This window comes from Hippopotamus amphibius, chromosome 15 (genome assembly GCF_030028045.1).
Source record: "Hippopotamus amphibius kiboko isolate mHipAmp2 chromosome 15, mHipAmp2.hap2, whole genome shotgun sequence".
NCBI classification, from domain to species: domain Eukaryota; kingdom Metazoa; phylum Chordata; class Mammalia; order Artiodactyla; family Hippopotamidae; genus Hippopotamus; species Hippopotamus amphibius.
In genome coordinates, this window is record NC_080200.1 from 34237756 (window position 1) to 34248572 (window position 10817).

Below are 10817 nucleotides of genomic sequence, written 5' to 3' on the forward strand. Positions count from 1 at the left end.
GCCAGGATGGAGAGAGGGGATGGAGCCGGACCTTTGAGGCCCTAGCCTCCACAGCACCTGGGATTCTGCTGGGATTCTTGAGAAACTCGCTCCACATTCTAGAAGGGCCTGCGTGTCACAAAGATACGAAGCCATACTTTCCTTAAAGAGCACCTGCCCTCAGGAAGTGGCACTCAGCACGCTCGCTGGTGATGGGCCAGACACACCCATAGACACTCAGGTTCCAGGGAAAAGCTTTGCTCAGCTCTTTCTCCCCTTGCGTCCTCAAAACACAAAGCCATCGCTTCCGGATACCAGGGAAGCTCTCAGGTAGGTTTGTGCTGGGGCGGGCGCCAACTAGAACTGTGAAGAGGGGAGATCGGAGCCGCAGAAGCTCTGGGGCCCCGAGGAAAGACGCCGCCGCCGATCCACCTCTCGCACCTTCCTCTCAGCGGGAGGGCCAGGGACTCTCCCCCCGCACAGGATCCTGGCCACACACGAGGGAGGGCCCACACCCACTGTCCTGCTCCTCTTTGCCTGGGGTGGGTTCAGAGACACTGGACTCGGCTCATCCCTCTCCACAGCGGCGCGTCCCTCTCCACAGCCGTGCACGGCAGGCAGCAGAGCAGAAGAACAAGAGCTGGCATCGTCCACCGTTCCCAGAGCTGCTCCATTCCCGTCCACGCGCATCCGGATGGGGCGCACAGACAGGGCGCCCGTCCTGAGGTCACCGTGTCGCTCCAGGTGCGGACTCCCGAGATGGTGACATCTCGGTCGAGGAGACCGTCCCCTGTGAGACCACAGGCTTGGCAGTATTGCCGAGAGCATGCTTCGTGGGCCATCTGCAATTCCATGTCACCGGAAACATACCGTGTCAAACTTGTGCTCGGCCTCCAAGTCAAAGGGCTGCCTGAGGACTTTGACCGACAATTCCAGTTGCTCCTGGCCTAAGAGACACAACTTCTCCCAAGAAAACAAACCGTAACACAATGTAAAGTCTGACCTACCTCCAGACGCGTGTTTGACGTGGCACGGCCATGTCCGGAGGCTCATGTGACTTCCATGCGGGGGCAGCCTGGGAACCGCCTTTCTGAGTCTCCCCCTCCCCGTGCGACCCCAGGGTAGGGCTGGTGCGAAGAGAACGCTGGATGGGATGTAGGCATTGGAAGTGAAGCCACAGCCAAGGCTCTCTGCAGGCTGTCGCCATCCCACACGGTGACAGGTGGGCACAGAGGTGCAGGGTGGAAGGCTGTCCATCCACACATACACACACACACACACACACACCCACCCACCCCCGCCGCCCTGCGTCTGGCTAGTGTTCCCAGCTGGTGCCCCCTGGACGACAGTGGCCCAGGCCACTCCTGGCTGCCTGGCCGCAGATCCACCGAGGGACAGCTGTGCCTTCCCCCGAGTCTCTCCATGTCTCCCCTGTGGCCCCGCACATCGGTGGCTACCTTTCCCTGTGGGCGCTGACAGCTCCATCGGCACTGCCACCTCCGCCACTGCCACCGGGCACTCAGAGGACTGAGAGCCACAGCCTTCCCTCCCCTCCCCTCCTCCGCAGCCCAGCCCAGCCCTGCCCTGCCCAGCTGCTCCCAGGCCTCTGGAAGGTCCAGTTCCTAGAACGAGGTCTTCATTCCTGTGACTCCCACGGTGTCTCTGCTTCCATGACACAGACCGGCTATGTTGTCCCGACAGTAGGACACACACAGAAACCCTGTGTGAAAATCATGAGGCTGACAGCATCATTCGTCATCTGAGACAGAAAATCAATACAGATATCGTATTAAATACACATAATTATACGTAGGGGTGTGTGTGTGTGTGTGTGTGTGTGTGTGTGTGTGTGTGTGTGTGTCTGTCTGTCTGTCTGTCTGTCTGTCTGTCTGTCTGTATCTCACTGCAGTATTCACACAAGCATTGCCAGCCAAGCAGAACCTCAGGTCTCTGTGATAATTGTCCCTGGGGATGTTCTGCCGACTGTCACGCAGAGACCGTCGTTGTACGGAGACACAGGTAAAGACGTGTGTTTGTCAAGACAGGAGAACACAGAAAACACATCCTGTTTCACAGGGATGAACTAGTGTCATGATGCCAACCTGGGGACACGGGCGCCCGTTCATGCTCCTGGCCAGGCCCTGCAAGCATTAGGGGACCATCGCTTCTGTCCTTGTATGGGCCGCTCACTGCACCGAGTTCTTAGTCACCTCACGTAGCCCTCACCGCAAATCCACACCTTGAACGTGGTCCTCCTTCCTCATCGCCACCGCCACCACGTTCCTCCTGGTCTCTTTAAACGCGCACGCGTCCCTGGTGGGTGGGGTAAGGAGCCAGCTCCCCCCACCCCACCCCACTCCGGTGCCTGCCTGCCTGCCTGCCTGCCTGCCTGCCTGCCTGCCTGCCTGCGTGCGTGCGTAGAGTAGAAGCAGGGAATGTTCTGTCGTTCCCCCTTCCCAACCCGCGAACGAAGGAAACCTTCGTGTATCTTTCTATACTTTATGTGCTGTCGCCTACATGTGTTCCCCCATTTTTCTTTATCCACAAGAGCTCCCTGCAGTCCCCACTCTCTGTATGAACGGCATTCACACACGTCCAAAGTGAATTTATTTCAGCTTCTATCGGGTGGCATATCCAGATAGATCCTTTAGGTCAGGAAGCACAGAAACACAGCCAAGTCGAGTGAGTGCTGAACCAGAGTCATTTAGGAATCCTATGAGGTGACCAGTGTGGAAGGAGCATGTGTTCCAAGGCACTTCTTTTGATGTCTTAGGTTTACCTAGCCAGCAATGCAGATCCCATGAAAGTGGGCAGAGATCTTTTCTCCATAGGCTCTCCTGTTACGGAACGCAAGTGTGTTCCCGTGCCCACGGACGACACACAGTGAGGCCAAACAAGGGGACACGTCAGAGTTTGGGGCAGGGGAAGGTTTCTAGCATGGCCGAGCAAGGGGAGGGTGGGAATCTTTCTTTTCCAGAAAAGTTAGAACTTCTCTCAAGTTGCATGGGCCCAGAAAATGCTTTCTCCTCTTCGATCATCAGTCAAGGAAAGGTAGCACCTGGTTTTTCACGAGGAGATTTTCTTCCTAATTCCAGTTATCTTATAAAATAAAGAAGAAAAATTATGTTAATGTTTCACATAAGCGTCCAGGACTATTTCACTTCCATGATTTGAAGAAATGTTATTTTCTCTCCAACTGACACTGTCCTTGAAGGACCAAGCTAAACTTCTAAGGAGCCAAATTCCAAATAATTTTGAGACTAGGAAATACAAAGTGTAGTGTCATAGATTGATTGATGGATCCATTGATTTCATCAGACAGCAGTCATCACTTCTAAGATTATTCGAACACCACTAACGTTTGGGTAACAAAGTTGAGATGTCTGCGCTCGAGCACGTGCGCGCGCGTGTGTGTGTGTGTGTGTGTGTGTGTGTGTGTGTGTGTGTGTGACTCATAAGGGGATGTTTTCCATAGCTGTGCACTATGGCACTGCAGGATCTCTGGTTGCTGAGTACCCAGAGGTGGAAGCCCCGATACAGAGCTTGGACTGTGAAGTTATGCATGGGTTCTCAATGGTGTGTGTGGGGTCGGCCCCCCTAATCCCCCATGTTGGTTGTTCAACGGTCAACTCTAATATATAGATCAGAGAGGATATCATCCATGTGCTTCATATGAATAACTTTCCCAAATAATCTTTATCTTTTTCAAAGGAAGACATCCTGTAATCCATTTCATAAGATGCTATTGGGAACCTACTCCCCCAGCATGTGAATTATCCCTACAGAGCACAAGATCCCTGAGAAGGAGGAGCCCTGGACGCTGAGACACCAGGAAAGTAGGCTTTTAGATGATATTTTCTGCTTCTCATGAGATGACGGTGTCTACTGATCCTATTCAAGTGTGTAAAATGAGAGCCCCCTGGCAAGGATCAGCAGAAGGTCTTTGCTGCTGGGCCCTGGGCTCTTCCTTTCAGTGGGGAGGCCAAGAGCCTCAAGAAGGAAGGAAGGAAGGAAGGAAGGAAGGAAGGAAGGAAGGAAGGAAGGAAGGTAGGTGGGAGGGAGGGAGGGAGGGAGGGAGGGAGGGAGGGAGGGAGGGGAGGGTTTGCCCGGTGCCATCAGGCCCGTGTGTCACCCTAAAGAGAAGGGCAGCCATCGCCACTGCTGGAATCATGTCCCCATTTCCTGGGCAGGACATTCAAGAAGGCCTCCTCCTGTGTGTTTCGTGCATCACCTCGACGGTGCCCCCAGGAATAGTCACCGGAGGGAACTGTGCAGCTGAGCCAACCTGCCTGGGAACACGGCCTCCTTCCTTTAAGAAGTGGAAAACTCGCCCAGTGCTCTCTCTGTTGTTGTTTTTCCGGTCCTTATCCTTGTCCTTGTCGTCGTCATCGTTACTGTTGTTAACAAGTGAATGAGAGTGAGTCAGAAAGAGAAAAACAAATATTGTATATTCACACATATATGTGGACTGCAGAAAAATGGTACACATCAACTGGTGTGCAAGGCAGAAAGAGAGACACAGATGTAGAGCACAAACATATGGACACCAAGTGGGGAAAGCGGGGAGGGTTGGGGGGGAATGAATTGGAAGATTGGGGTACCAAATTGTACACTCTAAATATATACAGTTTATTGTAAAACATGAAAAGAAAAAAAGTTAAGAAAAAGTGAATGATGCCTCCGTCTAGAGGAATACTTTGGCAGTTATTATGTTCAGGACCATTTCTTTTTCTGCCATTGATGGAAAACTCCTTGGATCCCGTTAGCATTTATGGATTCAAGGAGTGCAGTTCTTCATAGGTTCTGTCACGTCGTTAGGAGGGGAATCCTCATCAAGTTGCTTCAACCAGGACTATGTGTCCTTCAGATGCGGAGATGGAAATGAATGGTGCTCTGCGGGGCGGTGGGGGGGCGGGGGCGCGATGATAGGCACCCAGGACTCCTTCCCCCAGGCCTCCTTTTGTTCCCTCACTGCTTCCTGGAGAAGGGACACCCCCCCCCCCACGCACACACCGTCTAGGTGTGCTATTTGCTGTCCATAATTTCCCGTGCCCTTTGGGCATGGCTGATAGAGACGGACATGAAGCAGCAGGACGGCAAGCTGGCACCTGGGCCTAGGGAAGTTTCACAAGTGAAATATCAGAACTGGAGCTGGGACAGACATGCCTCCCCTTCCCGGGGCCGGGGGGGGGGGGGGGGTGCGGAAGCTGGGCTGGGGGAGCTGGAGACGAGGGGCACAGAGAGAGGCAGGGAAGGGAGGCCCCACGTGGGCCTGGGAGAGACGGGGATGGGGAGGGCGGGGCGGTGGGGGGCAGGGGGCCACTGCTGACCGGCCTGGGTTCGGGTTCCCTGTCCCCCGTCCTGCTGAGAACGTGCCTTTGCTTCCTGCCCTCAGGTGTGCGAGAGGAGCACGTTTCTTTTCAATAAAGACCAATACATCATGTCACACTATGTTTGGTTTTGCTTGTTCATGTTCCAGACGAGGCCAACGAACTCTCCCAGGGGAGGTGTGGGTACAAAGGATCTGACAGGATGGGAGGGTGCGGGTCTGCGCATGGGCCAAGAAATCCAGAAAATCTGTCGTAGCTGAGACTCAGGCCTTTTTCAGAAATAGGCCAAGAGAGTTCAGCTTTGACCATTCCCTGCCAAGCAGTCATCACAGGTGCTTCCTGGAAGGGATTGAGTTGCAGAAACCAGCGTGGCCCGCAGCCCTCAGGCCTCAGCCCGGCAGGCAGGCAGGCAGGCAGCGGCTATTGTCTGTTGGTCCCGCCCCCGCCCCCGCCCCCGCCCCCGCCCGCTTCTCCACCGCTCGCTCCTTCCCAAGTCGCCAGGGCTGATAGTTGCCGGGAGAGGGGGAGGGGAAGTCCGGACGCTTCATTCCGCAGGGCCTTGTTCAATCGCTTCATTCAAATGCAGAATGCTCTCCGGTCAGATCGGGAGCCTTTGACTTTGCCTCGAGCTCCCCTTTATCGAACGGCTTTTTTTTTTCCTTCCCCAATTTCCCCACCCTTAGGCTGCCCCCTCCAAACTGCAGGGAGGGAGGGAGGGAGGGAGGGAGGGAGGGAGGGAGGGAGGGAGGGATGGGTGAAGGTTGTGTGAGAACTTCTCCTTGTCTCAGGCAAATAGGAGTCCCCTCTTTTTCCTAACCCAGGAAACCCCACTAAACCATTTGAGAATCACGGACATGCGTGGAAGCAAACGTCTTAACTTGAGATCGTGCTCTGCTGTGGGAGGACAGAAAGGAGGGCCAGAATGTCCGGTCTTGTGCTGTCCAGTTCTTAAGCGACTTGAATTCAAGGAGACACATTTTGGGGCGGCCTACTCTGAACATATTGAAAGCTGACCTGGTGACTGTGTGTGTGTGTGTGTGTGTGTGTGTGTGTGTGTGAGTGTGTGTGTGTGTGAGGGAGAGGGAGATGGAGGGAGGGAGGGAGGCGGGGAGGGAGGGAAAGGGAGAAAATAGGTTAGTAGAGGCCTCCATTTCATGGAAACTGTTTCTGAGTTCTGAGAACAGGTCGGTTCTGTGAAACAGTTATCATATCTCCTCTCAGGAGGCAGTGATGTTGATGGGCTCCCAAAAACTAGGCCTGTGGTGCAAGCAATCAGGTTATTTCCTAAGAGGCACTTGTATGGAAACCAAAGGAAGACAAAGGTCCATCACTGGAGCCGATTATAAACCAGTGGGGGGGGGGGGGGGAGCGTGTGGGGGGCGGTGTCAGTGAAGAAGATTTGTAGATGTTAGGGTGGAAGCAACTTTAGCAGTTTGAAATGGCTGTGATGATGTCGGGTGTTTGGTTCGACTTTCAGAGTGGCTCTCACAGAAACAGGCACCAGGATGGTTTCCACAGGAGCTGTGGTGGCCATGTCTCTAAAGTTTTCACCAAGTCCTGCAGCTTCGGTCTGTAGGGCTTCAGGCAAAGGGCCGTTTTCGTTGTCAGTGATGCCAAGTCAAAAGGGTGGGCGAAAGTGGGAAACATTCATGGAGAGAGTTGTAGCCAGATATTGGGGGCAACTTGAAAGACTTCAGGATCCAGTCCGGTTTTCAGGTGAAAAGCAACACCCTAAGGAAAATGAATAGCACCAGAATCTCATATCCACAAGTGTGTATTCCCGTTTTATGGAAACGTAACGTGGGCCTCTAAGGAACGCGTGCAAGTGACTCTCTTGCCAAAGAAATAAGGAGCCTCACGGAGAGTTTCTGAATTCTGGACGGAGCAGGTAGGGAGAAAAAGAGAAGTGATTCCATTTTGCTGACAAGGGTACAAGTCACCAAATGGATGTCCAACTTTTAAAATAAATTGGGTTTTGTTTGTTTTCATTTTCCCTTGTAGCTGGAAAAGGAAAGATTTCACAATCCGTCCTGTTCTCTCTCTCTCTCTCTCACTCAGGTTAGGAGATTCTTTTCTGTTTGAAATAATGGAAGCATTTATAATGTCGTGCAGTTTCAGGTGTACAGCACAGTGATTTAGATAGAAAGATAGGTAGATAGATAGATAGATAGATATAGATTCTGTTTCAGATTTTTTTTCTCTTACAGGTTATTACAAAGTATTGAGTATAGTTTCCTGTGCCAAGTCGTAAGAGCTTGTTGATTATCCACTTTACGTATAGGAATGTGTATATGTTCATCCCAAGCTCCTAAGGTATCCGCACCCTGCCCCCCCCCCCCCCCCCGCCCCCAGCGGCTTCCCCAATCAGTCCTATTGTAGACAAGTAGTCATACACACACTATCATCCTAGTCCTCAGTTCATTCAGCCCCACGTAGGTCACTCGTTCTTCTCGGAGTCCAGTTTTCCCATCGGCCCTGTCAATCTTGCCTGATGATTGAGCGTGACTGGAAAAGTGATGGTCCCAAGAAGTTTGCAAGAGCTTTTGTGAAGGCTCATAGGACTTGCCCAGCGAAGTGGGTGCCTTGATCACTGCAGGCTGTGGAAGGTATACCCAAAGTGGCAAACACAATTTTTTTTTAACCGTCTCTATGCCATGGTGAGGACAGAAGGCTTGCAGCAAGGGAAGGCTTCAACCCACATGGAAACCATACTCACCGTCACAGGAACGTTTGGATGACCCTTACTACGTGCCAGTGGAGTGAAGTCCAGTGGCCGGGGCTCAGGGGTTCCTGAGAGAGGAGGTCTGACGCCTCTGGGGACAAAGAGAATTGTTTTCCCCCAGGGTGACAAGCATGACAGGTCAGCCATTGCAGGTAACCTGTAGAAATCTTCCCACCAGCATCTATTTACAATTGGAGCCATTCGAAATGCACCAAGGTGGGTGGCGGAATGCGGGGGGCGGCGGGGACCTGGGGGGGGGGTGAGGTTCCCCAGGAAGCCTGAGACATGGAGACCCAGTGGCCGGCCGGGCTGCTGCCCCTCTCTGGGGTCTGCTGTCCCTCTCTGGGGTCTGCTGTAGCCCCGACCCTCTGTTGAATGGACAGAATGGAATTGATCCACGTGTGGCCCCCCCCCACCCCCCATCATCTTTCAAGAGGCTGTTGTTGCCGCCTCGGCATGAAACTCGGGTGGAATATCTCCTTGATACTGGGCTCAGTCCCTGTCGTGTGAGCCTCCATTTGGACGACCGAAAACCCTGTATGCCAGGGCAGAGAAGAAGGATCCCATCATTTCCAGAGCAGCTGGAACACACCCGTGTATAGACACAAGCCAAAGAAGGCTTCACGTTCCTTCCTCTTCGACAACGCTTCCCATGTCAGGAAACCTCTCCAGGAAGCCTACTCCGTTTCATGGCTCTGCTTTCGAAGGAGAGAGAACACATTCTTGAGCTAGGCCCTCTCCTCTTGGATCCTCTCTCAACATGCATTCTAAGTGCAAAAGACTTCATGTGTCATTCGGTTTGGGGGCAAATGTGTCCAAAATACCCCAACGAGTGTAAAACAGTTAGATAGGTCACTGGGGAACAGTGCCTCCTTAGCCACGTCACCCACATCCCAGGGAAAGACTTGCTAGGCAAAGAGAGAAGCCTCTTTCCTTGTGAGCCAACCCTGGCTCTTTGAATATCAAGAGGACTAAGTCCACGTGAGTCCCCCAAGACCTGATAAAGGTAACCTAGAAAAGAAGTGATGATTTTTAGAAGACATAAGCCTGCCTGCCTGCCTGCCTTCCTTCCTTCCTTCCTTCCTTCCTTCCTTCCTTCCTTCCTTCCGGAAAAAGGAAGGAAAGCTTTCTCTCTCATGACGGAGAGAGCAGAGCAATAGAAGAAACACCCAAGCCCGAGCCCAAAGTTGGCCTTTTTCACCGAGAGACAGAAAACTGAATTCTAGTTTTGCACTGGTTTCCTGTTGATACGAACACTCATGTGTGTCCTTGAATCCATCCTCATCTTAAGCAGTCCTGACCACGGTTCCCATTCCTTTCCGAAGATTCTTCTCCTCAGAAACCTTTTCCAATCGCCTGTGCCCAGTTTTAGCTTTTCCCTTGTGTCCTTTGTTTCCCATTTCGAAATGACTAGCTTTAGGACCGAAATGTCTTTTTTTCCCTCCCCCAAACCTTATCTGCATACCTTCTACCTTGCCTCCCCCCTCCCCACACTCCCCAAAGAGGTCCTCTTCCTACAATGAGGATGGCGACCTCGGGTAGCTTGGACCACACACGTTCCTTCTTTAGGATGCCTCATCCTTGGACATTTGTCACCGCCCCCCCCCGCCCCCCACCCCACCCCACCCCACCCCACCCCAATCCAATCCAATGAAAGTAAGGAAGCCAACCACAGTGACCCGTGTGAACATGGACTGCCTTGTAGAAGTCCAGGCTCCTGCCTAGTTTGTGGTTTCCCTAAAGCGCAAGATCTGTGTAGGCATGGAAGCACGCATATGCTCCAACTCTCCGGAGCAGGGAGACCCTTAGGCTTGTGGAGCTAGGGACGTTTCAGCATTTTCCCTTCTTTGGAGATGATGTAGACAGGCTGCTGAATGTCCATTCTTTCATGGCACTCAGTCCACCCCTAAACCTAGAGATGTTGGAAAGTCTTGAAGTCGGCCTATGGAAAAGAGTTCTTGTGGAAGACGTTCCCTTACACATTCTCCTCATCTCGTCCACACTTCTGTCCTCTGTGTGTTATGAGCGGTCCCACTTGGATGATTCGTGATTTCTTAAGACAGGAAAGCAGTCAGTCCTCATCTCTACACCTCCCGGCCGCCCCCTCCACCACCCTGTTCCCGTGAGAGATTTTCTTCCTGCTTTCAGACGGGAGAAGGAAAGGAGGGTCCGTGTTCCCCTCCTGTTGTCACCTCGCATGGCAAAATCTCCCTATGCCACGGAGGCCCATTTGGGGGCGGTGTCCTGCGGGCCCGAAGACCTTCCGAGTCAACCTCAAGGAGGATGAGGATGTTCTCTCTTGCCACCGAACCGGTGAACCCGATGGCCTTCTAAGCAATGATGTCTCATCAGCCCACCCCACCCGTTTCACACAGAACGGAACAGCCTCTCCTGGATGACTCGGAGCAGGGGAGTTCCTGGGTCTGTCAGAGAGGGCCCTCTGCTGGCGGTGGGTGAAAAAGCACTGCACAGGACAGGAGGTGTTCGTGGTGTCCTTGGGAAGGAAAGGCGGGGGGGCATTTTATTCTTGGAAAGCTTATGCTGGCCCAGGATGTACACTATGAAAGATGATGCGACCTCATTTGGGGCGGGCACCAGAGGAGGGAGACGCGGGGCGGGGGGGGGGGGGGGGGGGCGGGGAGGTGTAGAAACGCATAAAAGCGGTCCTACCTTAAATGAATAAAAAAATAACAAGCAATATAACATGTACAATAAAATAGAGCACACGCAAAGGAAACGAAGGCAAAGTACAGGAAACGAAGAGAAAAATGCAAAGCCTATATACA